The following is a 27,247-nucleotide window of genomic DNA, read 5'->3' on the forward strand; positions in this document are numbered from 1 at the left end:
GTACGGAGCACTATGCAGGGCCATATATACAGTACAGATCATTATGCGGTGCCATATACACAGTACGGAGCACTATGCGGGGCCATATATACAGTACAGAGCACTATGCGGGGCCATATACACAGTACGGAGCACTATGCGGGGCCATATATACAGTACAGAGCACTATGCGGTGCCATATACACAGTACGGAGCACTATGCGGGGTCATATATACAGTACAGATCACTATGCAGGGACATATACACAGTACGGAGCACTATGCGGGGCCATATACACAGTACGGAGCACTATGCGGGGCCATATATACAGTACAGATCACTATGCGGGGACATATACACAGTACGGAGCACTATGCGGGGACATATATACAGTACAGAGCACTATGCGGGGCCATATACACAGTACGGAGCACTATGCGGGGCCATATATACAGTACAGAGCACTGTGCGGGGCCATATATACAGTACGGAGCACTATGCGGGGCCATATACACAGTACGGAGCACTATGCGGGGCCATATACACAGTACAGATCACTATGCGGGGACATATATACAGTACAGAGCACTATGCAGGGCCATATACACAGTATGGAGCACTATGCGGGGACATATACACAGTATGGAGCACTATGCGGGGACATATACACAGTACGGAGCACTATGCGGGGCCATATATACAGTACAGAGCACTATGCGGGGCCATATACACAGTACGGAGCACTATGCGGGGCCATATATACAGTACAGAGCACTATGCGGGGCCATATACACAGTACAGAGCACTATGCGGGGCCATATATACAGTACGGAGCACTATGTGGGGCCATATATACAGTACAGAGCACTATGCGGGGCCATATACACAGTACGGAGCACTATGCGGGGCCATATATACAGTACAGAGCACTATGCGGGGCCATATACACAGTACGGAGCACTATGCGGGGCCATATATACAGTACAGAGCACTATGCGGGGCCATATACACAGTACAGAGCACTATGCGGGGCCATATATACAGTACGGAGCACTATGCGGGGCCATATATACAGTACAGAGCACTATGCGGGGCCATATACACAGTACAGAGCACTATGCGGGGCCATATATACAGTACGGAGCACTATGCGGGGCCATATATACAGTACAGAGCACTATGCGGGGCCATATATACAGTACGGAGCACTATGTGGGGCCATATACACAGTACAGATCACTATGCGGGGACATATATACAGTACAGAGCACTATGCGGGGCCATATACACAGTATGGAGCACTATGCGGGGACATATACACAGTATGGAGCACTATGCGGGGACATATACACAGTACGGAGCACTATGCGGGGCCATATATACAGTACAGAGCACTATGCGGGGCCATATACACAGTACGGAGCACTATGCGGGGCCATATATACAGTACAGAGCACTATGCGGGGCCATATACACAGTATGGAGCACTATGCAGGGCCATATATACAGTACAGAGCACTATGCGGGGCCATATACACAGTATGGAGCACTATGCGGGGCCATATACACAGTATGGAGCACTATGCCGGGACATATACACAGTACGGAGCACTATGCGGGGCCATATATACAGTACAGAGCACTATGCGGGGCCATATACACAGTACGGAGCACTATGCGGGGCCATATATACAGTACAGATCACTATGCGGGGACATATACACAGTACGGAGCACTATGCGGGGCCATATACACAGTACGGAGCACTATGCGGGGCCATATATACAGTACAGATCACTATGCGGGGCCATATACACAGTACGGAGCACTATGTGGGGCCATATACACAGTACGGAGCACTATGCGGGGCCATATACACAGTACGGAGCACTATGCGGGGCCATATATACAGTACAGAGCACTATGCGGGGCCATATACACAGTACGGAGCACTATGCGGGGCCATATATACAGTACAGAGCACTATGCGGGGCCATATACACAGTATGAAGCACTATGCGGGGCCATATATACAGTACAGAGCACTATGCGGGGCCATATACACAGTACGGAGCACTATGCGGGGCCATATATACAGTACAGATCACTATGCGGGGCCTTATACACAGTACAGAGCACTATGCGGGGCCATATACACAGTACAGAGCACTATGCGGGGCCATATATATAGTACAGATCACTATGCGGGGCCATATACACAGTACGGAGCACTATGTGGGGCCATATATACAGTACAGATCACTATGCGGGGTCATATACACAGTACGGAGCACTCTGCGGGGCCATATATACAGTACAGATCACTATGCGGGGCCATATACACAGTATGGAGCACTATGTGGGGCCATATATACAGTACAGATCACTATGCGGGGCCATATACACAGTACAGAGCACTATGCGGGGCCATATACACAGTACGGAGCACTATGCGGGGCCATATACACAGTATGGAGCACTATGCGGGGCCATATACACAGTACGGAGCACTATGCGGGGCCATATACACAGTACGGAGCACTATGCGGGGACATATACACAGTACGGAGCACTATGCGGGGCCATATATACAGTACAGATCACTATGCGGGGCCATATACACAGTACGGAGCACTATGCGGGGCCATATATACAGTACAGATCACTATGCGGGGCCATATATACAGTACGGAGCACTATGTGGGGCCATATATACAGTACAGATCACTATGCGGGGACATATACACAGTACGGAGCACTATGCGGGGCCATATATACAGTACAGAGCACTATGCGGGGCCATATACACAGTACGGAGCACTATGCGGGGCCATATATACAGTACAGAGCACTATGCGGGGCCATATACACAGTATGGAGCACTATGCCGGGACATATACACAGTACGGAGCACTATGCGGGGCCATATATACAGTACAGAGCACTATGCGGGGCCATATACACAGTACGGAGCACTATGCGGGGCCATATACACAGTACGGATCACTATGCGGGGACATATACACAGTACGGAGCACTATGCGGGGCCATATATACAGTACAGATCACTATGCGGGGCCATATACACAGTATGGAGCACTATGTGGGGCCATATATACAGTACGGAGCACTATGTGGGGCCATATATACAGTACGGAGCACTATGTGGGGCCATATACACAGTACAGATCACTATGCGGGGCCATATACACAGTATGGAGCACTATGCGGGGCCATATATACAGTACAGAGCACTATGCGGGGCCATATACACAGTACGGAGCACTATGCGGGGCCATATATACAGTACAGATCACTATGCGGGGCCATATACACAGTATGGAGCACTATGTGGGGCCATATATACAGTACAGATCACTATGCGGGGCCTTATACACAGTACAGAGCACTATGTGGGGCCATATATACAGTACAGATCACTATGCGGGGCCATATACACAGTATGGAGCACTATGTGGGGACATATATACAGTACAGATCACTATGCGGGGCCATATACACAGTACAGAGCACTACGCGGGGCCATATACACAGTACGGAGCACTATGCGGGGCCATATACACAGTACGGAGCACTATGCGGGGCCATATACACAGTACGGAGCACTATGCGGGGCCATATACACAGTACGGAGCACTATGCGGGGACATATACACAGTACGGAGCACTATGCGGGGCCATATATACAGTACAGATCACTATGCGGGGCCATATACACAGTACGGAGCACTATGCGGGGCCATATATACAGTACAGATCACTATGCGGGGCCATATACACAGTACGGAGCACTATGTGGGGCCATATATACAGTACAGATCACTATGCGGGGCCATATACACAGTATGGAGCACTATGCGGGGCCATATATACAGTACAGATCACTATGCGGGGCCATATACACAGTACGGAGCACTATGCGGGGCCATATACACAGTACAGAGCACTATGCGGGGCCATATATACAGTACGGAGCACTATGCGGGGCCATATATACAGTACAGATCACTATGCGGGGCCATATACACAGTATGGAGCACTATGTGGGGCCATATATACAGTACAGAGCACTATGCGGGGCCATATACACAGTATGGAGCACTATGCGGGGCCCTATATATAATACGGAACCTGTCATGTCCTAGTTGCTATCTACACTGCCCCCATTGCTTTGTTAGTGATGCAATGTGCATCACTAATGAGCTTTTTTCATTAAAATTGTTGGTAGTATAATGATTTTATAACATTATATACACTTTGTCCTATCTGCTCGTTTTCAGTCACAGGGGTGTGATCCTGCCATTCAGTCACTGCTGGCGCCGCCCATTTGTTTGAATATTGCTCCTGGCAAGCGCTATTATTGTGGGGCGCATGCGCATTTCTACATGTCCGACCCCTGGTCCCGCTCCTGCGCAGTGAGGCTGTGCCGCTGCGCATGGGCCACTGCTGTATGCTTGCCCCCTAGGTCAAAATTTGCCAGGGAGCCCCTGGGAAGTATTATCATACTGTGTGAGGGGACCATTACACTGTGTGGTGTGGACCATTATACTGTGTGGTGGGCTGTGTGGAAGGACCATCATTCAGTGTGGTGGGGACCATTATACTGTAGTGGGTTGTGTGAAAGGACCATCATATTATGTGAGGGGGCCATTATACTGTGTTGGAAGGACCATCATATTTTGTGGTGGGGACTGTGATGAAAGCCGGCCGGTGGGTGCAGCTCTCTGGCGCCCCCTTACCTCTCAGGTCAGTCAAGGTACTGCACCTAGAGAAAGTAGTGCCAGGAAGCTGCAACCAGCGCAGGGAACACGGTAGTGTGTTATCCCTTCAACGTCACTAAACCGTAACGTCACTACACAGCACAACTCGCTAGCGCCCTCTTAGCCTCAGGTCAGTCAAGGAACTGCACCTAGGATAAGCGGTCGCCAGGGAGACTGTCCTGTAACCTACTGGGTATCGGGGCCCTCTGTAGTGAGGGCGGTATATATATCTTCCTTGGCCGCGCCAGGAATATATATATCTGAACCTCCGACCGTCACTACCAGCCTTCCCCAATCCCCAGTTGGTATGCTGCCACCAGTCCCTATTTTAGATATACGCCCAGTCCGTGAATGGGCCTATATCGGGTCAGGAACCAACCCTGGGTAGCGTTTTTGGCTTGAGCCGAGCTCACACGGACGTGCGTTCGTTATGCAGAATAAAAGGCAGGCCCACAATTACTTGAGGTAATTGATTATAATAATACACTAGATACACGATATACAACTAAATATACACAGGTATAAGGTCAGGCTAAACTATACAACAATGGAATACAACACACAGAATCACCACAGCATATCAGTTACCGGTTTCTTGATTTTCTTGTGACGCAGGGAGAGGATTCTGCGGTCGCAGGCACGGTTCTTTGTTACAGGCTGAGGCCTACCACCGCATGGTCAAACTGCTCCTCCCCTTGGTGGCCTCAGCTGGTGCTCAGATGTTCAGCACACCACTCTTGGGTCAAAAACTGACTTGTCTCTTGTCTGTCCTGCTATCTTACCTGCCCCGTCCCGCCCACTGCTGGTGAGGTCAGCTGGCTCAGTCTCCACCCTCAGGTCTAACTTCGATCAGAAGCCCAAATTCTATGGAACCCAATAACTTCTTCTGGGATGGTCTCATGATACCCCCAGGGGTTCCCATGGATTCGGGCCGCCGTAACCGACCTTTTGATATCAATTATGATACCATACGGTCCTCAGGAATGGCTCCGCGCTATATCTTGGCTTCCAGAGCACGTACAAACGTCTACCGCGGAGGCTTGTGTGCGCAATGGCTCCGGGACGCCGTGATATTTTTTTATTGGCCCATCCCACGCAACATGCGTGTACTATTCATGTTTCTATATCTTATGCCTCCATGCTTGTGACAGACAAAGAAACTAGTCCTATGGGACAAATGGTCAGGTACAGATAGACGAAGCACCCCCCCCTGCTGGCTGTGTTTCCTCTCGAAGTCTTTGAAGCTCCTAGCATTCAAGTGTTAAGTAGGCTTCTTATCTTACAGGAGCCTGGATGGGGGGAAACTATCTAGTTGACGTTTTAACAGAAGGTCCCAAGGGTGGGGCTGCTGAAGTGTGGCCATCCCTGGATATGATTTATCATTACCAAGATGGCGGCTACAGGTTCATCACACCTCCCCCTATACGAGGGCGCGAGGGGGTAGCACATTCCTGTGTTCCCCCGTGCGTCCTTCTGCACCCTCCCCTTGCCGAGATAACCCGTCAGCGTTACCGTGGTCACGGCCTCTTCTGTGGCGAATGGAGAAGTGGTACTGCTGGAGAGCGAGGCTCCAGCGTAGCAACCTGCCATTCGACCCAGAGACCGTGTGTAACCAGCTGAGGGGGTTGTGGTCCGTCTCCACGGTGAAATGGCTCCCGTACAAGTAGGGCTGCAGACGCTGCAGGGCCCATACAATTGCCAGGCATTCTTTTTCCACCGTGGAGTAAGCCACCTCCCGGGGCAGTAGCTTCCTGCTCAGGTACAAGACAGGATGTTCCTGGCCTGTCGTGTTGACCTGACTTAGCACAGCACCGAGGCCAAAGTCACTGGCGTCGGTCTGTACCACAAACGGCCGGTCGAAGTCGGCAGCTTGCAGTACAGGGGAGCTACTTAGGGCGGCCTTGAGTGCCCCGAAAGCTGTCTCGCAGGCGACTGTCCAGTCGACTGCGACGGGCAGCTTCTTCTTGGTGAGGTCCGTCAGGGGCTTGGCCAGGGTGCTATAGTGTGGGACGAACCTCCTATAGTACCCGGCGGTCCCCAAGAAGGACATCACCTGCTTTTTGGTCCTAGGAGTGGGCCAGGATGCGATGGCATCCACTTTCCCCGGTTCTGGCTTCAGAACCCCCCCGCCTACCCGGTGACCCAGGTAGAGGACCTCACTCATGCCCAGCTGGCACTTTTCCGGCTTGATGGTCAAGCCTGCCCGGTGGATCCGACCGAGCACCTGCCGCAGGTGCTCTAGGTGATCCTCCCAAGTGGGACTGAAGACTGCAATATCGTCCAAGTACGCAGCCGCGTACCCTTCAAGTCCCTCAAGCAGCGTATTGACCATCCGCTGAAAAGTGGCAGGGGCATTCTTCATGCCGAATGGCATCACTGTGGACTCGTACAGTCCAAAAGGGGTGATAAAGGCAGAGCGTTCCCTTGCCGCGGGGGTCAGAGGAATCTGCCAGTACCCCCGGCTCAGATCCATGATGGTCAGGTACTTAGCCCCGGCCATCCGATCGAGCAGGTCATCGATGCGTGGTATGGGGAACGCATCGGTGGCCGTTACAGCGTTGAGCCCCCGGTAGTCCACGCAGAACCGTGTAGTTCGGTCCTTCTTTGGTACGAGGACTACAGGCGAGGCCCACGCGCTGCTGGATGCCTGGATCACCCCCAGCTTCAGCATCTCGTCTATCTCTTGGCGCATGTTTCCCTGCACCTCGAAAGAGACCCGATATGCTGAACGCCGGATCGGCGGGTGATCGCCAGTGTCCACGTCGTGGACAGCCATCTCAGTCCTTCCGGGCAGGCTGCTGAACAGCCCCCGGAAGGGGTGCAGGGTGGTCCCCAGCTGGGACCGTTGGTCCTCCGTGAGCTGGTGGCCAACCCCCACATCCTCGATGGACCCACCCGCCTTGGCTTGGGTGAGCAGATCCAGGAGGGTTTCTACCTCTCCTTCCTCGGGAAGGTTGCACACTGGGTGGGCAGTCGCTTCCCGCTCATGATGAGCCTTCATCATGTTCACGTGGAAGGCCTTCCTCCTTCCACGGGCATGATCCAGGGTGACCAGATAGGTGACGGCATTGAGTTTCTGGTGCACGAAGTAGGGACCTTCCCAGGCTGCCTGAAGCTTGTTCTGTGGTACGGGGACCAGTACCCACACCTTTTGACCCACCTGGTAGGTCCTCTCACAAGCATTCTGGTCGTACCACCGCTTCTGGTCGGCCTGGGCCTGGGCCATATTGTCCTGCACCAGCTTTGCCAAGGCCATCATCCTGTCCCGGTGGCGCACGACATACTCGATGACCGACACCTCGGGGGTGGCCAAATCCCCTTCCCATGCTTCCTTCACCAGAGCCAGGGGGCCCCGTACCCGTCGCCCGTACAGGAGCTCAAAGGGGGAGAACCCCGTTGAGGCCTGCGGAACCTCCCGGTAAGCAAATAGGAGGTGTGGGAGGTAACGCTCCCAGTCTCTCCCGTGGGAGTCGACCAACATCTTAAGCATCTGCTTTAAGGTGCCATTGAACCGCTCACACAGGCCATTAGTCTGTGGGTGATACGGGCTGGCCACCAGATGTTGCACCTGCATTTGCTTACAGAGGGACTCCATCAGCCGCGACATGAACTGGGTCCCTCGGTCGGTGAGCATTTCTTGGGGGAAACCCACTCTGGAGAAGATCTCCAGTAAGGCGGTAGCCACCTTGTCGGCCCGAATGGACGACAAAGCTACCGCTTCCGGGTACCGGGTGGCATAGTCCACTACCGTGAGTATGAAGCATTTCCCGGAGTGGCTGGGAGTGGACAGAGGTCCAATAAGATCCACAGCAACCCTCGAGAAAGGCTCTTCGATGATTGGCAGAGTTACCAGTGGGGCTTTGGGGCGCGGCCCCGCCTTCCCCACCCTCTGACAGGTGTCACACGAACGGCAGTAGGCACCCACCGCGGCTCCCATCCCAGGCCAGTAGAAATGCTGAGCTATCCTGGCCTTGGTTTTAGCGATCCCTAGGTGTCCGGCCATCGGAATCTCGTGTGCGATCCGCAACAATTCCGCCCTGAACGGATAGGGTACCACTAACTGTCGGTCCCTGGGCCACGCCTCCGGTGAACCCTGCTGGACCGTTACCCGGTACAGCCGTCCCTGGTCCCAGACCACCCGCTCGCAGTCTGACTCCATGGGAGGCTGTGCCGCCTGTTCCTTGAGAGCTTTCAGGCTGTCGTCTGCTTCCAACGCAGCCTGAAATTCCTGACTTGATGTGGCCAGAATCGACGAAACTGCCACATCCTCTGTCAGCCCCTCCGGGCATGTCACCTGGCCGCTGTCTGACCCGGCAGACACTTGGTCAGAAGTGGGGAAGCCGTCGGACCTCTGCAAGGCTCCTTGGGCTCCGGCGCTCCCACTCCTGGTGACAGCGGCTATGACCGCTGTGACCGTGGGTAGTGCCTGCTTCCCCTCTGTTTCTGACCAAGCCGCCCGATCAGGCAGGCTTCCTAGGCCTTTGGACATCTCGGATGTGGGGAACTCCTGCCCTGGGGTCTTACCTGGCGGCTCCTCTCTTGGGACACCCCCACCTCCCATGGCCTGTTCCTCCCCCTGCAGTGGGCCTATACTCAGCAGCCTGGATACCCCTGGGAGCCCTACACTGCCGGTAGCTGCCCCCCTCTCCATCCCTGAGCTTCCCTCTACAGAATCCTGCCCGCCCCCTCCCTCACCGGAGGACAAGAGGTCACGGCACGCCGGCTGAGCACCTCTGCGGGCATCCCCACACTCCCCACCTGCTTTCACTAACCCTGTTTGTGTTGTGTCTGTGCAGGTGTTACCCTCAGGTTTCACTCCCTCCTCCTCAGCAGGACACACACTACATACAACATGGTTGGCATTAGCAGCAGACAAATCAATACACTCTTGGGGGGCCGAACTTGGGGGTTCAGAGGGTACATACTGCGATACTAGACGCCCCAAGTCGGTCCCTAATAAAACATTTGCGGGAATATTTGGCGTTACTCCCACCTCCCGCATCCCCCTTCCGGCACCCCAGTCCAAATACACCATGGCAACGGGAAGTGCCGGCTCCACGCCTCCAACCCCGGAGACGGAAAGAGTCTTTCCTGGTACCAAGTCCTGGGGGGACACCACCTCAGGCCGTACCAGTGTTCGTTCAGCGCCCGTGTCCCGCAGTCCCATGACCGCAGAACGGCCTATGGTGACGGGTTGGATGTTGTCCAGGGACCTACCACCACCCCCTCCCACACACAAAACATTGGGCGCTCTCTGGGACTGGGATGGGGTCTTTTGGCGCTGGGGACACTCAGCCCTAAAGTGTCCTGGTTTGTTGCATAGATGACAACGTCTTACGTCTGGTCCTTGCCTGGAGAGGGCAACAGGGGGATACACCCCTTGTGTTCTAGGGGCCGGGGAAACAGGGGCATGACTGGGCTTACCCCCTCTCCAGGTGCTGCTGGCAGACTTCTTCAGCTCAGGCGCCCTGTTATTGGCATACTCGTCTGCCAGGGCGGCTGTAGCAGAAGCCCCTGTTGGTTTTCGGTCACGGAGGAACTGTCGGAGGTCCTCTGGGCAGTTCCACAAGAACTGCTCCGTGACGAACAGTTCCTGGACCTCCTGGCGGGTAGTAAGCGCTAGACCCGAGGTCCAGTGCTCTGCGGCTCTCAACAGCGCCCGCATATGATCGGTCCAGGTGTCCTTGGGGCCACGCAGCAGGCTCCGGAACTTCTGGCGGTACGACTCGGGAGTGAGGTTGTACTGCCGGATCAGGGCCCGCTTGATGCAGTCGTAGTTCTGTACCTCCCCGGCAGGTAAGTCCCCCAAGGCATCCAGGGACTTACCCCTCAAACGGGGGGTCAGGTATCTGGCCCACTGATCCCGGGCCAGATGGTGCTGAAGACAGGTCCGTTCAAATGCCACCAGAAAGGAGTCCAGGTCCCCATCCTTCTCCAGTAGAGGGAAGTCCTCAGCTCGGACTTTGGACGACTTGGTCTCCTGATGGGTTGGTTGCTCTAGCGGAAGCCCCCGCTGGGCCAGGTCCAGTTGGTGCTGGCGCTCCGCAGCTCGCTCTGCACGCTCCGCAGCCTCCCGGCGCTCTGCAGCCCGCTCTGCACGCTCCGCAGCCTCCCGGCGCTCCGCAGCTTCGCGCTCCTCCTCCGCTGCCTTCTCTGATGCTGCCAGGAGGGTTTTGTAGACGGCATCGCCATGAGACTGGAGACTTGCCATAGCCGCTTGTAAAAGGGCTTGTGATCTGGACAGGCTGGGCTGGGTAGGTGGTGGGCAGCCCACTGCGGGACCGTATACTGGGGACTGGCTCCCTGAGGTGCCCGGGCTGGACTCCTCCTCGCCATGAGTAACAATGTCCTCCCCTCCTGCCACCCGGACCGTAGCATTAGCCTCCTGCAGGGTCTTGCTCCTGGTGCCGTCTGCCATCTTGGTAACCGACACCGCTGCAACCCTGAGTTTGCACACACCTTGTTATACTTTTAGCCTGACCGTCTAACGTTGGGCTGACCTTAAGACTCCAGCAGTGGAAGTTACCACTGGCAGTCTTTAGTGCCTGGGAGTAGGGGTCCCACAACACTATTATTCTGCAATCCCACCGCTCTGCCACCAATGTGATGAAAGCCGGCCGGTGGGTGCAGCTCTCTGGCGCCCCCTTACCTCTCAGGTCAGTCAAGGTACTGCACCTAGAGAAAGTAGTGCCAGGAAGCTGCAACCAGCGCAGGGAACACGGTAGTGTGTTATCCCTTCAACGTCACTAAACCGTAACGTCACTACACAGCACAACTCGCTAGCGCCCTCTTAGCCTCAGGTCAGTCAAGGAACTGCACCTAGGATAAGCGGTCGCCAGGGAGACTGTCCTGTAACCTACTGGGTATCGGGGCCCTCTGTAGTGAGGGCGGTATATATATCTTCCTTGGCCGCGCCAGGAATATATATATCTGAACCTCCGACCGTCACTACCAGCCTTCCCCAATCCCCAGTTGGTATGCTGCCACCAGTCCCTATTTTAGATATACGCCCAGTCCGTGAATGGGCCTATATCGGGTCAGGAACCAACCCTGGGTAGCGTTTTTGGCTTGAGCCGAGCTCACACGGACGTGCGTTCGTTATGCAGAATAAAAGGCAGGCCCACAATTACTTGAGGTAATTGATTATAATAATACACTAGATACACGATATACAACTAAATATACACAGGTATAAGGTCAGGCTAAACTATACAACAATGGAATACAACACACAGAATCACCACAGCATATCAGTTACCGGTTTCTTGATTTTCTTGTGACGCAGGGAGAGGATTCTGCGGTCGCAGGCACGGTTCTTTGTTACAGGCTGAGGCCTACCACCGCATGGTCAAACTGCTCCTCCCCTTGGTGGCCTCAGCTGGTGCTCAGATGTTCAGCACACCACTCTTGGGTCAAAAACTGACTTGTCTCTTGTCTGTCCTGCTATCTTACCTGCCCCGTCCCGCCCACTGCTGGTGAGGTCAGCTGGCTCAGTCTCCACCCTCAGGTCTAACTTCGATCAGAAGCCCAAATTCTATGGAACCCAATAACTTCTTCTGGGATGGTCTCATGATACCCCCAGGGGTTCCCATGGATTCGGGCCGCCGTAACCGACCTTTTGATATCAATTATGATACCATACGGTCCTCAGGAATGGCTCCGCGCTATATCTTGGCTTCCAGAGCACGTACAAACGTCTACCGCGGAGGCTTGTGTGCGCAATGGCTCCGGGACGCCGTGATATTTTTTTATTGGCCCATCCCACGCAACATGCGTGTACTATTCATGTTTCTATATCTTATGCCTCCATGCTTGTGACAGACAAAGAAACTAGTCCTATGGGACAAATGGTCAGGTACAGATAGACGAAGCACCCCCCCCTGCTGGCTGTGTTTCCTCTCGAAGTCTTTGAAGCTCCTAGCATTCAAGTGTTAAGTAGGCTTCTTATCTTACAGGAGCCTGGATGGGGGGAAACTATCTAGTTGACGTTTTAACAGAAGGTCCCAAGGGTGGGGCTGCTGAAGTGTGGCCATCCCTGGATATGATTTATCATTACCAAGATGGCGGCTACAGGTTCATCACAGGGACCATCTTACCATGTAGGTGTAGGAGTATGGGAACATAATTCTGTGTGGGGGAATTATTTTGGGCGTCATATATAACATTAAGTAGGGGCGTTTTTATTGTGTGGGGCACAACAGGAGGCTATTAAACTGGGCACAGTTGCAGTTGCATGTTTAAAAAGGTAAATCAAAGACTGTCTAAACTTTTAAAAAGCGTTAAAAATATAAAAAAGACAGACATTCGTGTTCACACCGCTGTAATGTACCCTTCCAAGAATAATGTCACCCATCCTAGCCCCTGCCAGGAACAATGCCCTTCATTTTGGGCCCTACGCTTTAACAGTGTCACCTATTCTGCACCCCTTCGTGGTATAAGGTCCCCCCCCCCCCCAATTCTTCTCCAGCACACCAAAAAAAATGATCCTTACCTTCCAGTGCTCCCATGACGTCCTCTATAGGCGGCACAGGAACCAGCTGATGATTTCTGTGTTACTGTCATCTGCTGCCCGTCACGGATAAGCCGACGTCTGCTGTCGGTCACTGGTGTGTATTGCGGTGTAGGGAGCCAGCAGGTCTCTGTGCTATAATACATTTTAGCCGAATGTGGATCTGAGGACTCTCATCCATATGAAACAGGCGTTGGCAATCCCCGCTCCTGCACAGTCCCAGTCGTGGTCACACCCTCTGCGACCATGAGTTTCACCTCTGGTCTTACAGTTCCAGCAGAGTGGATAGGATTTACATAAATCTCCTGCACACTGGGATTTTTTTTTTTGGTACTCGTTGTAAACTGACCTGCGGTGCATGTTTCAAATCCACAACATGTCAATTTCTCCTAGCAAGTACACTAAGTTGTATGAGTTTAATGCATATAGAATTGCATTAGATGCAAAAAATCTGCAGGCAGAAAAAAATAAAAAAATGCATGTGATCCTCACAATACTGCATCAATAAAAGTTTTGCCAAAGCCAAATACTAGGAAATCGCAAAACTTATTATTTTATTTAAAACATAAAACCTACAAGAGAAAAAAAAAAACAGCATCAAAACACGATAAATACATGTAGAAAACTGCACTCAAATACACAATGAAAAAACAAGTAATCTACTTAACTCTGCCTTGATAACGTATTCATACCCCGTGAACCTTTACACATTGCACCCGCAAGCTTAAAATGTACATTATTGGGATGATTTTATGTGATACACTTGTTACTTTGTGTTGGTGATGATATAGGGTTTTATAAATATTTAAAAAATATAAATCTGAAAAAAATTGTGACGTGCATTTGACGCACCCCTGGGCCTGTGTCGCACAGCGTTGCGCATGCAGGAGCTTACCCGGAGCCGGATCTGTTGAGGGTTGTAGTCTCGTGGCGGTGACCCGGTCCGTGCCCAGGGAGTCAGACTAAGTGGCGTTGTATTAGCGGTAGATGTTGGACGACTACGCCACCCGTTGAATGCAGCGAAGGAGCTGCCGCTGCAGGGCAGACCGCTGAGGCCGGTGGTAGGATTGTGCAGCGTGGTAGTATCACCCCCAACGGGAGGGGTATGGCCTCAGGGCAGCCGACGTGGATGATGGGGGTAGCAGGAATCACTCAGAGACGATGCGGTGTAGTTCAGGGTCTTTACTGGTGATAAAGATAGACCCTCCCGGAGTACTGGCTAGCGATCGGGGCCTGGTCAGTCCTTGAGCAGATGGGATCTCCCCTGGCCAGGCGGAGTTGTAGGCCTCCCAAACTGACTGTACTCTTCTGGCTACCTTGCTAGAGGCGGGTATAAGTAGCCCACGTCCCTGAGTGTACCGTGTGGTGCTCACCCGTATGGCCGGTGACTCGGGGCCTTCTAGTGGCGTCCGCTCCACGACGGCGGTGCTGGTCCCACGCGTGTGACCGTGCCTTCGGGTTTCTTGGCCAGAGGACCTGAAATCCCCTGCCGGGCGGTTTCTGCTGCTGGGTAAAGATTAGTCCCCACAGCCTCGGACTCCGGGTCCGGTGATAGCTTCTCAGTCAGGGCGAGCTCTGCAGCTGCCAGCCCCTGACTCCTTATAGCACTGCTCCCACAGAGCTCCTGATGTTCTTCTCCTATATCTGCTGCTCTTCTCTGTCTCTACTTCTTCTCTACTCACTAACCCTGCCTCAGCCCTAGGTTTATATAGGGGAAGTTCTTCCCCTCCCAGGACTGGGCAGGAGGTGTGGCATGCATAGGATCCCTGACCAAGAGACCTCCCACCTGCTCTCAGACATAACATTGCTGTTACTGTGGAAACCAGACCCCTGGGGTGCCACATTCCCCCCTAGTGAAATTTAGTACTCCGGGACTAAACATATTTTTTAGAAAAACATAACAAGGTATAAACAATAATAATACAATAAGAAAAACACATAAAGATGGTTACGGCGTGTCCGCAACCGGGTGCAATTTTGAAGAAAAGCAAGGTGTCCATTTCACCAAAACAGGGAGACGTAACCAGGTAGGGGTCTGTCCTGCCCCGAGTCCTTAACAGTCTTTAGTCCATTCCTAGGTTACGCTCCAACCAATTGTACAAGGATCCCCGGTAAATCCACCAAGGACTCCTAAAAATAACTAGAAACACATAATTATTTACAAGTAACAGACAGGTGACCACAAATAAAACAATTTAAACACTTCAAATCCTCCAACGTGCGGGTAACTGGCCTCTAGTGGCCCTAGTGGACCTACGGAGCTGACTGTCTGGCCCTGAACTACAGGGTGTAGGAGCTGTCAAGGGTAAACTGGGCAGCTGTTTACGGGCTCTTTGGCTCACTAGGGGTACGGCAGGCTCACTATGAGCAGAGGGTTGATCCTCCTGTTCTGCTTGTGTGGAGTCTGCTGCCTCCTGGACCGGCTGCTCTTCCAGCTCTACCTGTTGCTCCGTAGGCACTTGGGATGCTGGTTGGAGGAACGTGAGGACGGGTACCACAACTGCACCATTGACTTGAGTCCAGGACCGAGGGAAGTCTCCGAGCACAGTACTAACCATATCTTCCCTTTCCTCTACGGGTCGAGGGTCTTCTTGCTCTCCTTCTGGGTTCCGTAGCTGTTCGGGACACTTCTTCAGGTGATCCCGGGATACAATGGCTGTGGTTTCCCCTCCGTCTTTACTGATGATACAAACCTTTGGGTTGTCGTGGCTTGAGGGCAGTACGGTGTACGGGTCCTTCTCCCACTGGTCGTCCAACTTGTGGAGCCGTCTCTTCCTCTTCAAGACCTGCTCTCCGGGTACCAGGGGAACAGCGGGAGCATACTGGTTGTAAGTTTTCTCTTGTCTTTCCCTAGCGAGACAGAGACTTCGCTCCACGCTCTCCTGTACTTTCCGGTACTGCTGCTGCCTCTCTGTGTCCCAGTCTGCTTCCGGTGAAGTGTCCTCAGGTGTCAGGACTCCCATCTCCAGGTCAACAGGTAGCTTACCAGGCCTTGCCCTCATTAGGTAAGCCGGGGTACAGTTGGTGGAACCTACAGGGATGTAGTTGTATAGGTCCACCAGGTCGGGCAGCTTCTCAGGCCACAGACTGCGTTCTTCCAGGGGCAACGTTTTCAGAAGATCCATTACCACCTGGTTCATTTTCTCACAAAGTCCATTAGTTTGCGGATGATAGGGTGTCGTCCTTATCTTCCGGCAGCCATACAGATTGCAGAATTCCTGGAAGACCTCCGCTTCAAAGGCAGGTCCCTGGTCCGTCAGCACTTGGTCCGGGTACCCGTGTGGACGGCAGAAGTGCTGCTGGAAGGCTCTAGCTGCTGTTTGAGCTGTTAAGTCCTTAACGGGGACGACAACCAAGAACCGGGAGTAATGATCCACAATGGTTAACGCGTAGACGTAGCCACTTCTGCTTGGGGTCAGTTTTACATGATCCAAGGCTACCAGTTCCAACGGCTGCTTGGTGACGATGGACTGAAGGGGGGTCTTCTGGCTGGCACGGTCCTTCCTTCTTAGGTTGCACGGGCCACAGTCTCTGCACCACCTCTCGATGGTTCCCCTCATGCCTACCCAGTGGAACCGCCCGCGCAGCAGGAACTCCAGCTTCTTCCACCCGAAGTGTCCAGCCCCGTCGTGGTATGCCTCCATCACCATGGCTGCGTCTCTTCGTGGCACCACTACTTGCCAGATTAGTTCATGCGTCCGGGAGTTAACCATTCTGCGGCACAACTTCCCCTTGTAAAGGAACAGTCGACTCTTCTCAGCCCACAGTTGTTTGGCTTCCTCCGGAGCGTCTGGGTCAAGGCGAGCCTCTGGCCGAGTCAGCATCTCCTTCACCAGTCGGACGGCAGGGTCACTGTCTTGCGTTTCCTCTCAGTTGTAGTGAGGCAAGGGGTTAAACGTAGCGGCTTGCTTACTCCTTACCCGATGGGAATACTGGATAGTCCCATGACGGTGGAACGCGGGGAGTTCGACTTCTTCCAGTCCCTCTGGATCTTCTCCTACGTCCGGTAGGTTTGGCATCCTGGACAGGGTGTCCGCGTTGGTATTGGAGCGTCCTGCCCAGTATTTGATTGTGAACTCGTAGTTGGACAGAAGGGCCATCCATCTCTGCTCTAGGGCACCGAGTCTTGCCGTGTCCAGGTGTGTCAACGGGTTGTTATCCGTGTACACGGTGAACCGGGAAGAAGCGAGGTAGTGCTTAAAGCGTTCGGTGACTGCCCACACCACTGCCAGGAACTCTAGCTTAAATGAGCTGTAATTCTCAGGGTTTCTTTCGGTGGGTCGCAGTTTTCGACTGGCGTAAGCGATTACTCGTTCTTTCCCCTGCTGGATCTGGGACAGTACGGCTCCTAGCCCGATGTTACTTGCGTCGGTGTAGAGGATAAAGGGCTGGCTGTAATCAGGGTACGCCAGGATTTCATCCCCCGTGAGGGCCATCTTCAGCTGGCGGAAGGACTCTTCTTCTAACTTCTCCCATTTGAAGGGCGGCTTCTGGTTCTTGGCCTTCCGGGACTGGCCTATCAGGAGGTCCTGCATAGGAGCTGCCTTTTTGGTGAAACCGGGGATGAATCTGCGGTAATAGCCTACCAACCCGAGGAACTGCCGCACTTCCTTTACACTGGAGGGACTTGGCCATTCCTTAATTGCGGTGATCTTATCAGGGTCGGGAGCCACTCCGTCAGCGCTCACCACGTGTCCCAGGTACTGCACCTTTGGTTTTAGGAGGTGACACTTGGAGGGTTTTACCTTTAGGCCGTAGTTTGCCAGAGCTTCGAACACTTCCGCCAGGTGTTTCAGGTGGTCCTCATAAGTCTTGGAATAGACGATGACATCGTCCAGGTACAACAGGACCGTCTCGAAGTTTCTGTGGCCCAGACAGCACTCCATTAATCGTTGAAAGGTTCCTGGTGCGTTACAGAGTCATGCAGGTAAACTCGCTAAGTCCCATCGGGGTGGTGAATGCGGTCTTCTCCCGGTCCGCCTCTGCTACAGGAACCTGCCAGTACCCGCTAGTGAGATCCAAGGTAGAGAAGAAGTTAGCAGATCTTAAAGCAGCCAAAGACTCCTCTATCCTTGGTAAGGGGTACGCATCCTTGTGTGTGATACGGTTGATTTTCCGGTAATCTACACACATCCTCATGGTGTTGTCTTTCTTTTTGACTAAGACTAGTGGAGCTGCCCAGGGGCTACAGCTATCCCTGATCACCCCAGCCTCCTTCATGTCCCTAAGCATCCCCTTGGCGTGTTGGTAGTGTGCAGGGGGTACGGGTCGATACCTCTCTTTTATGGGAAGATGGTCTCCCGTGGGGATGTGGTGTTCTACCCCCTTGACTCGCCCGAAGTCTAACGGGTGTTTACTAAACACTCTCTCGTACTCTTGAACCACCCGATAGACTCCCTGTCTCTGGTGTGAGGGAGTGGAGTCAGTACCCAAATGTAGTTGCTGACACCAGTCCTCCATTGTTTCCTTAGAGCCGTTACTTTCCTCCGGGGAAGATGGAGGCAAGGGTTCTACGGACTGTATGGAATTTTGATTGATGGTATACAATTTGGCTAGCGTGGCATACCGGGGCAGGTACACTTCCCTCTTCCCGATATTTATTATGCGAACGGGCACCCTCCCATGGCGTACATTGACCACCCCCCGTGCTGTCAAAATGGTGGGCCTACTGTCTGAGTAAACTGGTTCTACCACTGCCTGGTAATCTCTACCTCTCAGACCAATAGCTGCCCGGCACCAAATCATCATTTCACTTTTTGGGGGCATGGCAATAGGGAAAGGGTCACACATTCTTACGCTACCAATCTCACCACCGGAGAGCTCTATCTGTTGCCGTTGCATCAGTGCCCGGATCTCTTTCTGGAGCACTCGCTGCTGGCCGGAGCTGGCGTTCTTGGCAACCTGCTGTAAAAGGAAAATCACCTCTGCAAGACAATTTTCAATTACATTAGTTCCTAGAGTTATCTTTGGGTGACTCTCGTGCTTGTCAATGTCTACAATGATCAGTCCCTGTGCCGCCAGTTCAACTCTACCGATTTTAATGGTCACCTCTTTAAATCCAATCTGTGGCACGGGCTGACCATTGCTGGCGATGATACTCAAATCGTCGTCAGGGTAGCGGGTGATATCCGAGTCATTCCAGTACTGCTTGAAGAGCACGTACGGGATAGTGGTAACCTGTGACCCGGTGTCCAGTAGGGCACTCATAGGGATGCCATCCAGTACCACAGGCAAGACTGGACGTCCTCCCACATATTTGTCGCGCCAGTTCGATGGGCCTGATGATCTTTTTCCTGGGGTTTGGCCCTCTACCCCAGGTTGTGCCAGTTTAAAGGACAGTACCTTGCCATATGTCCGGGTTGATTGCAGCGGCGGCAGATGGGTTGTCCGTCCTCGTTGTATCGGTCGCTGGGTCTTCCTCTGGCCGGTGGGGTCCTCCTTGGTCGACGCCACGGGATGTCCTCCGGTCCGGATGCCAGCTGGATCTTCCCTGGAGTGGAAACCTGTAAAGACTGCACAGTTCGGGTTAGCGCGGCAACGCTTTTAGCTAGCTCTTGGACCTGATGGTGCAGGTCTGGAGCCGGGTCATTGTTCAAAGCCTGCGCATCAGCTCCCACAGGCCCTGCCGACAAGGGCGCCGCCTCCTGGTGGTAAGTGGTAGTGGGGCGTCTGTGGGTCACAACGCCACCTGGTGCCGGTTCTCGGAGCACCCGGATGGCTCTGTCCTTGAACTGTGCAAATCCCAGATGAGGGTCCTGTAAGGCCATTGCCCGCAACTGGGTTCGGTGGGCATTGCAATATAAACCCTCTATAAATTGTTCAGTCAACAGCCTGTCCTCGTCTCCCACGCCATCAGGGTCGGTCTGCTTAATAGCTCTCAGGGCCTCTTGTAGGTTCAGGGCATAGTCCCTTATACTCTCGTGTGCTCGCTGCTTGCACCCGTAGAATCTAAGCTTGATCTCGGCTGAGGTGCGGGTATCAAAGGTGTCCCTCAGCTGGGTTAGTATCCCTGCAACAGTCCTCCCCCCAGGTGGCCAGGACTTTACCTCCCTTTGGGCTGCCCCGGTTAATTGGGCCACCAGGATGCTCACTTTTTGCTCTTCTGTGAGGGGATACACCTGGAAGAGGCTATCCAGCTTTTCTCTAAAGTCATGCAGGGTATGTGACTCCCCTGAGTACTGGGGTAGCCAGGCCGCTCCCGGGATATAGGGCATGGTGAAAGGCATGACTGCAGCAGCGGTGGCGCTGGCGGGGGTTGAGGCAGTGAAGCTCTCCTCCGTATCCGACATCTTCCTCCCCCCTAGTGGACCGTGGCCTACCTTGCGATAATCCTCTTCCGTAGGCCGCGGCTCCGCAGTGGATCGTCAGGGTTGAGGACCTTCCGTCGCGCTCCTGTGACGTCGGCGTCTGCTGGGCTCCTTCCAGGACCTTACGCAACGTCCGGACGTGAGGCGGGGCTTCCGTTCTCGCGCGCTTTCGGAGTCCACGCCCCTCTTCTTCCCGCGCGGCATCTTCAAGATGGCGTCCAACGGCGGGAAAACTCCACGGATGGCGGGAAGAAGGCAGAAGATGGCGCTGGATGGCGGGAAAACTTCGCGGATGGCGGGAAGAAGGTAGAAGATGGCGCCGGATGGCGGGAAACCTCCACGGATGGCGGGAATCTTCACCACTGGTAAGTTTGAACAGTCTTTTTCAGGCACGCAGTACCCGGTGGTTGCGGGCACGAAATCCTGCCGACTACGCCAAAAGTTGACGCACCCCTGGGCCTGTGTCGCACAGCGTTGCGCATGCAGGAGCTTACCCGGAGCCGGATCTGTTGAGGGTTGTAGTCTCGTGGCGGTGACCCGGTCCGTGCCCAGGGAGTCAGACTAAGTGGCGTTGTATTAGCGGTAGATGTTGGACGACTACGCCACCCGTTGAATGCAGCGAAGGAGCTGCCGCTGCAGGGCAGACCGCTGAGGCCGGTGGTAGGATTGTGCAGCGTGGTAGTATCACCCCCAACGGGAGGGGTATGGCCTCAGGGCAGCCGACGTGGATGATGGGGGTAGCAGGAATCACTCAGAGACGATGCGGTGTAGTTCAGGGTCTTTACTGGTGATAAAGATAGACCCTCCCGGAGTACTGGCTAGCGATCGGGGCCTGGTCAGTCCTTGAGCAGATGGGATCTCCCCTGGCCAGGCGGAGTTGTAGGCCTCCCAAACTGACTGTACTCTTCTGGCTACCTTGCTAGAGGCGGGTATAAGTAGCCCACGTCCCTGAGTGTACCGTGTGGTGCTCACCCGTATGGCCGGTGACTCGGGGCCTTCTAGTGGCGTCCGCTCCACGACGGCGGTGCTGGTCCCACGCGTGTGACCGTGCCTTCGGGTTTCTTGGCCAGAGGACCTGAAATCCCCTGCCGGGCGGTTTCTGCTGCTGGGTAAAGATTAGTCCCCACAGCCTCGGACTCCGGGTCCGGTGATAGCTTCTCAGTCAGGGCGAGCTCTGCAGCTGCCAGCCCCTGACTCCTTATAGCACTGCTCCCACAGAGCTCCTGATGTTCTTCTCCTATATCTGCTGCTCTTCTCTGTCTCTACTTCTTCTCTACTCACTAACCCTGCCTCAGCCCTAGGTTTATATAGGGGAAGTTCTTCCCCTCCCAGGACTGGGCAGGAGGTGTGGCATGCATAGGATCCCTGACCAAGAGACCTCCCACCTGCTCTCAGACATAACATTGCTGTTACTGTGGAAACCAGACCCCTGGGGTGCCACACATTTGTATTCAGCCCCCTCTGATACCCCTAAATAAAATCCAGAGTGACCAATTGTCTCCAGAAGTCACATAATTAGTAAGTAGAGTCCACCTGTGTGTAACTTATTCTCAGTACAGTCACAGCTGTTCTGTGAAGACCTCAGAGGTTTGAGAACAGTAGGGATCAAAAATCTTCATGAAAACCAAAGAGCACACCAGACAGGTCGGGGATAAAGTTGTGGAGAAGAGTAAAGCAGGGTTAGGCGATCATGTGAAAAGTGAAATCTAAGTTAATGATTTCTGTCTCCTCTGACATGATCTAGTATGTCAGACGAGAGCGAAATAGTGACACCAAATCCACCATAGTACCAGTGTTGCCATCCTCTTGCCCTTCTCATCTTCTCCCTCAAGGAAAAGACTGTAGGTGCATGCGCTACGCACCAGCTGAAATCTGCTGTCCAGCACCCAGCCACCACAGGAACTAAGTTCACTGGGGCCCCTCCCCCTTGCTCACCACCTCCCATGTCATTCCCAATCAGATTACATTTGCTTTTAAATGTAATTACAGTTGTCAATTTTTATTTTTTAGTTCACTTGTCTGCCTTTCATTTTTGAAAAACAAAAAGTAAAAATTAAGTGACAAAAAGAATTTACTAGTAGTCATGAGCGAGCACTAAAATGCTCGGGTGCTCGATGCTCGGGTTGAGCAAATTGGAATTGTGCCACCCTGCTACGCACAAGTACCACAGAACCCAGTAGGGTACATGGATGGACTTCTCCACAAGAGGCCCTCATTACATTCACACACCTCCACCCTACCTCCTCAGACCACCAGAGGGAGCTCTGATAGAGATATATAATGGAGGGTGGAGCCAGGCAGCTCAGTTTAGTGTTCAGTCAGACTGAGAGAGAGTCAGAGAGCGTGCTGACGCTGAGAGCAGCGAAGACGCAGCATGCTGGCTGCAATGCTTAGGAGAGCCAAGGCCTACAGCACGAGCTGCCGTAGTGAGGGCCCTGAGTGTGGCCAACGGCAAGGAGGAAAGGAGAGAGGAGAGAGGAGTTGAAGGGGGCAGAGGAGCGTACCAGGCTCACCCCGAAATATACACCGGACACCGGGTCTGCGCCTACAGGGTCCTTTACACCCAGTAGGGACCACCGGATACCTGGAGGACTACAAGTCCCAGGCCGACCAACGCTGACTACTGCACCAGGGCTAGGAGTCACGGAGGCCCCAGCATCCAGGGAGAGTGATCTCCAAGAGAAGGCCCTACCACCAGGTCAGCAGGTGCAAGAGAGAGATACAGTAATTAAGCCAGGCCTAGCTCCAGGCAGGTCAGAAGCTTAGCAAATGGAAGCAACGGATCAGGAGGCCCTATACCCGCTCACTGGGGAGAGTCCAGAAGTGCACGCTGCCTACCGAGTACCCTGGACCGTACCTGCATCTACAGTTAGGTCCATATATATTTGGACAGAGACAACATTTTTGTAATTTTGGTTCTAGACATTACCACAATGAATTTTAAAGAAAACAATTCAGATGCAGTTGAAGTTCAGACTTTCAGCTTTCATTTGAGGGTATCCACATTAAAATTGGATGAAGGGTTTAGGAGTTTCAGCTCCTTAACATGTGCCACCCTGTTTTTAAAGGGACCAAAAGTAATTGGACAGATTAAATAATTGTAAATAAAATGTTAATTTCTAGTACTTGGTTGAAAACCCTTTGTTGGCGATGACTGCCTGAAGTCTTGAACTCATTGACATCACCAGACGCTGTGTTTCCTCCTTTTTGATGCTCTGCCAGGCCTTCACTGCGGTGGTTTTCAGTTGCTGTTTGTTTGTGGGCCTTTCTGTCTGAAGTTTAGTCTTTAACAAGTGAAATGCTGCTCAATTGGGTTGAGATCAGGTGACTGACTTGGCCATTCAAGAATATTCCACTTCTTTGCTTTAATAAACTCCTGGGCAGCTTTGGCTTTATGTTTTGGGTCATTGTCCATCTGTAGTATGAAACGACGACCAATCAGTTTGGCGGCATTTGGCTGGATCTGAGCACACAGTATGGCTCTGAATACATCAGAGTTCATTCGGCTGCTTCTGTCCTGTGTCACATCATCAATAAACACTAGTGACCCAGTGCCACTGGTAGCCATGCATGCCCAAGCCATCACACTGCCTCCTCCGTGTTTTACAGATGGTGTGGTATGCTTTGGATCATGAGCTGTACCACGCCTTCGCCATACTTTTCTCTTTCCATCATTCTGGTAGAGGTTGATCTTGGTTTCATCTGTCCAAAGAATGTTCTTCCAGAACTGAGCTGGCTTTTTTAGATGTTTTTTAGCAAAGTCTAGTCTAGCCTTTTTATTCTTGATGCTTATGAGTGGCTTGCACCGTGCAGTGAACCCTCTGTAGTTACTTTCATGCAGTCTTCTCTTTATGGTAGATTTGGATATTGATACGCCTACCTCCTGGAGAGTGTTGTTCACTTGGTTGGCTGTTGTGAAGGGGTTTCTCTTCACCATGGAGATTATTCTGCGATCATCCACCACTGTTGTCTTCCGTGAGCGCCCAGGTCTTTTTGCATTGATGAGTTCACCAGTGCTTTCTTTCTTTCTCAGGATGTACCAAACTGTAGATTTTGCCACTCCTAACATTGTAGCAATTTCTCGGATGGGTTTTTTCTGTTTTTGCAGCTTAAGGATGGCTTGTTTCACCTGCATGGAGAGCTCCTTTGACCGCATGTTTGCTTCACAGCAAAACCTTCCAAATGCAAGCACCACACCTCAAATCAACTCCAGGCCTTTTATCTGCTTAATTGAGAATGACATAACGAAGGGATTGCCCACACCTGTCCATGAAATAGCCTTGAAGTCAATTGTCCAATTACTTTTGGTCCCTTTAAAAACAGGGTGACACATGTTAAGGAGCTGAAACTCCTAAACCCTTCATCCAATTTTAATGTGTATACCCTCAAATGAAAGCTGAAAGTCTGAACTTCAACTGCATCTGAATTGTTTTGTTTAAAATTCATTGTGGTAATATCTAGAACCAAAATTAGAAAAATTTTGTCTCTGTCCAAATATATATGGACCTAACTGTACACCAGTAAAGGTACCAAAGCGAACCTCTGTGTGAGTGTCCGTCATTTCTTCCTGAATCGTCCTGGCCGTCTCTCCCCTGTACCACCATTCATTACCCCACGCTGCCCTGAGGCCCGCTCCACCTGTGGGGAGCTGTTCCATCACAAGCTGCCCTACCACTGGCTTCAGAGGACTGCTCCGCAGCGGCGGCTCCCTTTAGCCGCACTCCACAGGTGGTGTCACAAACACTTTCCAAATCCCATATAAATAATTCCCCTTTTGGGTGACCGCCCTGGGCCACGGACCGGGCCAGCCACCGTGATATCCCCCACCGGCATCCATAGGCCCGGCTGCCAAGTACCCCCCGACCCTGGGGGAGAGTCAGAATACTCGGGTGCTCGGTCTGAGCAATGAGCCTAATGTAAGTCTATGGGAAACTCCAGCATTTTTCAGGCAGCTCCCAGGATTTTTCAGGCAGTTCCCCCCCGGCGGTCTGCAGAGGGCCTAAAAATTGCCCAAATCGATGGGAACAGTGCTCAAATGACATGGGGACAGCATGGGGAAGACCCCTGGAAGCAGGCCCGGCGTCAGCACCCGGCGCACCAGGGCAAGTGCCGGGGCCCTGGGCAGGCAGGGGGGCCCACTCACTGTTGGGCAGCCCGGTGTGCTATGGGACCCGTGAGCAGTGCGGTGCGTTGCCAGCGCCCGCTCCTCCCCCTCTTGCTCAGGGCCCCGGCACAATACTTACCGCTCCCCATGCCTCCGCAGCAGCTCCGGTCTCTTACGCATCTTTACACCGCGCCCTCTCCTGAGCAGTCACAGTGCAGAGCGGGATGAGGCCGGCGACACTGGAGTCTGGAGCAGCGGCAGCAGGTGAGAAGTGAGGTGAGTATTTGATTTTTTATACGCATGGAGACATGGGGCATTATAAGGGAGAGGGGGAACAAGTGACATCCTGCATGGGGCATTATATGGGGGGAGAGGTGACATCCTGCATGGGGCATTATATGGGGGGGAGGTGACATCCTGCATGGGGCATTATATGGGGGGGAGGTGACATCCTGCATGGGGCATCATATGGGGGAACAAGTGACATCCTGCATGGGGCATTATATGAGGGGGAGAGGTGACATCCTGCATGGGGCATTATATGGGGGGTGGGAGGTGACATCCTTCATGGGGCATTATATGGGGGAACAAGTGACATCCTGCATGGGGCATTATATGGGGGAACAAGTGACATCCTGCATGGGGCATTATATGGGGGAACAAGTGACATCCTGCATTGGGCATTATATGGGGGGAGAGGTGACATCCTGCATGGGGCATCATATGGGGGGAGAGGTGACATCCTGCATGGGGCATTATATGGGGGGGAGAGGTGACATCCTGCATGGGGCATTACATGGGGGGGTGACATCCTGCATGGGGCATTATAAGGGGGGGTGACATCCTGCATGAGGCATTATATGGGGGGGGAGAGGTGACATCCTGCATGGGGCATTATATGGGGGAACAAGTGACATCCTGCATGGGGCATTATATGGGGGAACAAGTGACATCCTGCATGGGGCATTATATGGGGGGGAGAGGTGACATCCTGCATGGGGCATTATATGGGGGAACAAGTGACATCCTGCATGGGACATTATATGGGGGGGAGAGGTGACATCCTGCATGGGGCATCATATGGGGGGAGAGGTGACATCCTGCATGGGGCATTATATGAGGGGGAGAGGTGACATCCTGCATGGGGCATTATATGGGGGGGTGACATGCTGCATGGGGCATTATATGGGGGGGTAACATCCTGCATGGGGCATTATATGGGGGGAGAGGTGACATCCTGCATGGGGCTTTATATGGGGGGGAGAGGTGACATCCTGCATGGGGCATTATATGGGGGGGAGGTGACATCCTGCAAGGGGCATTATATGGGGGGTTAGAGGTGACATCCTGCATGGGGCATTATATTGCGGGGTGACATCCTGCATGGGGCATTATATGGGGGGAGAGGTGACATCCTGCATGGGGCATTATATGGGGGGAGAGGTGACATCCTGCATGGGGCATTATATGGGGGGTGACATCCTGCATGGGGAATTATATGGGGGGAGAGGTGACATCCTGCATGGGGCATTATATGGGGGGTGACATCCTGCATGGGGAATTATA

Source organism: Phyllobates terribilis, unplaced genomic scaffold (genome assembly GCF_046119375.1).
Source record: "Phyllobates terribilis strain yellow unplaced genomic scaffold, ASM4611937v1 Scaffold_1__5_contigs__length_1240528914, whole genome shotgun sequence".
Taxonomy (NCBI): domain Eukaryota; kingdom Metazoa; phylum Chordata; class Amphibia; order Anura; family Dendrobatidae; genus Phyllobates; species Phyllobates terribilis.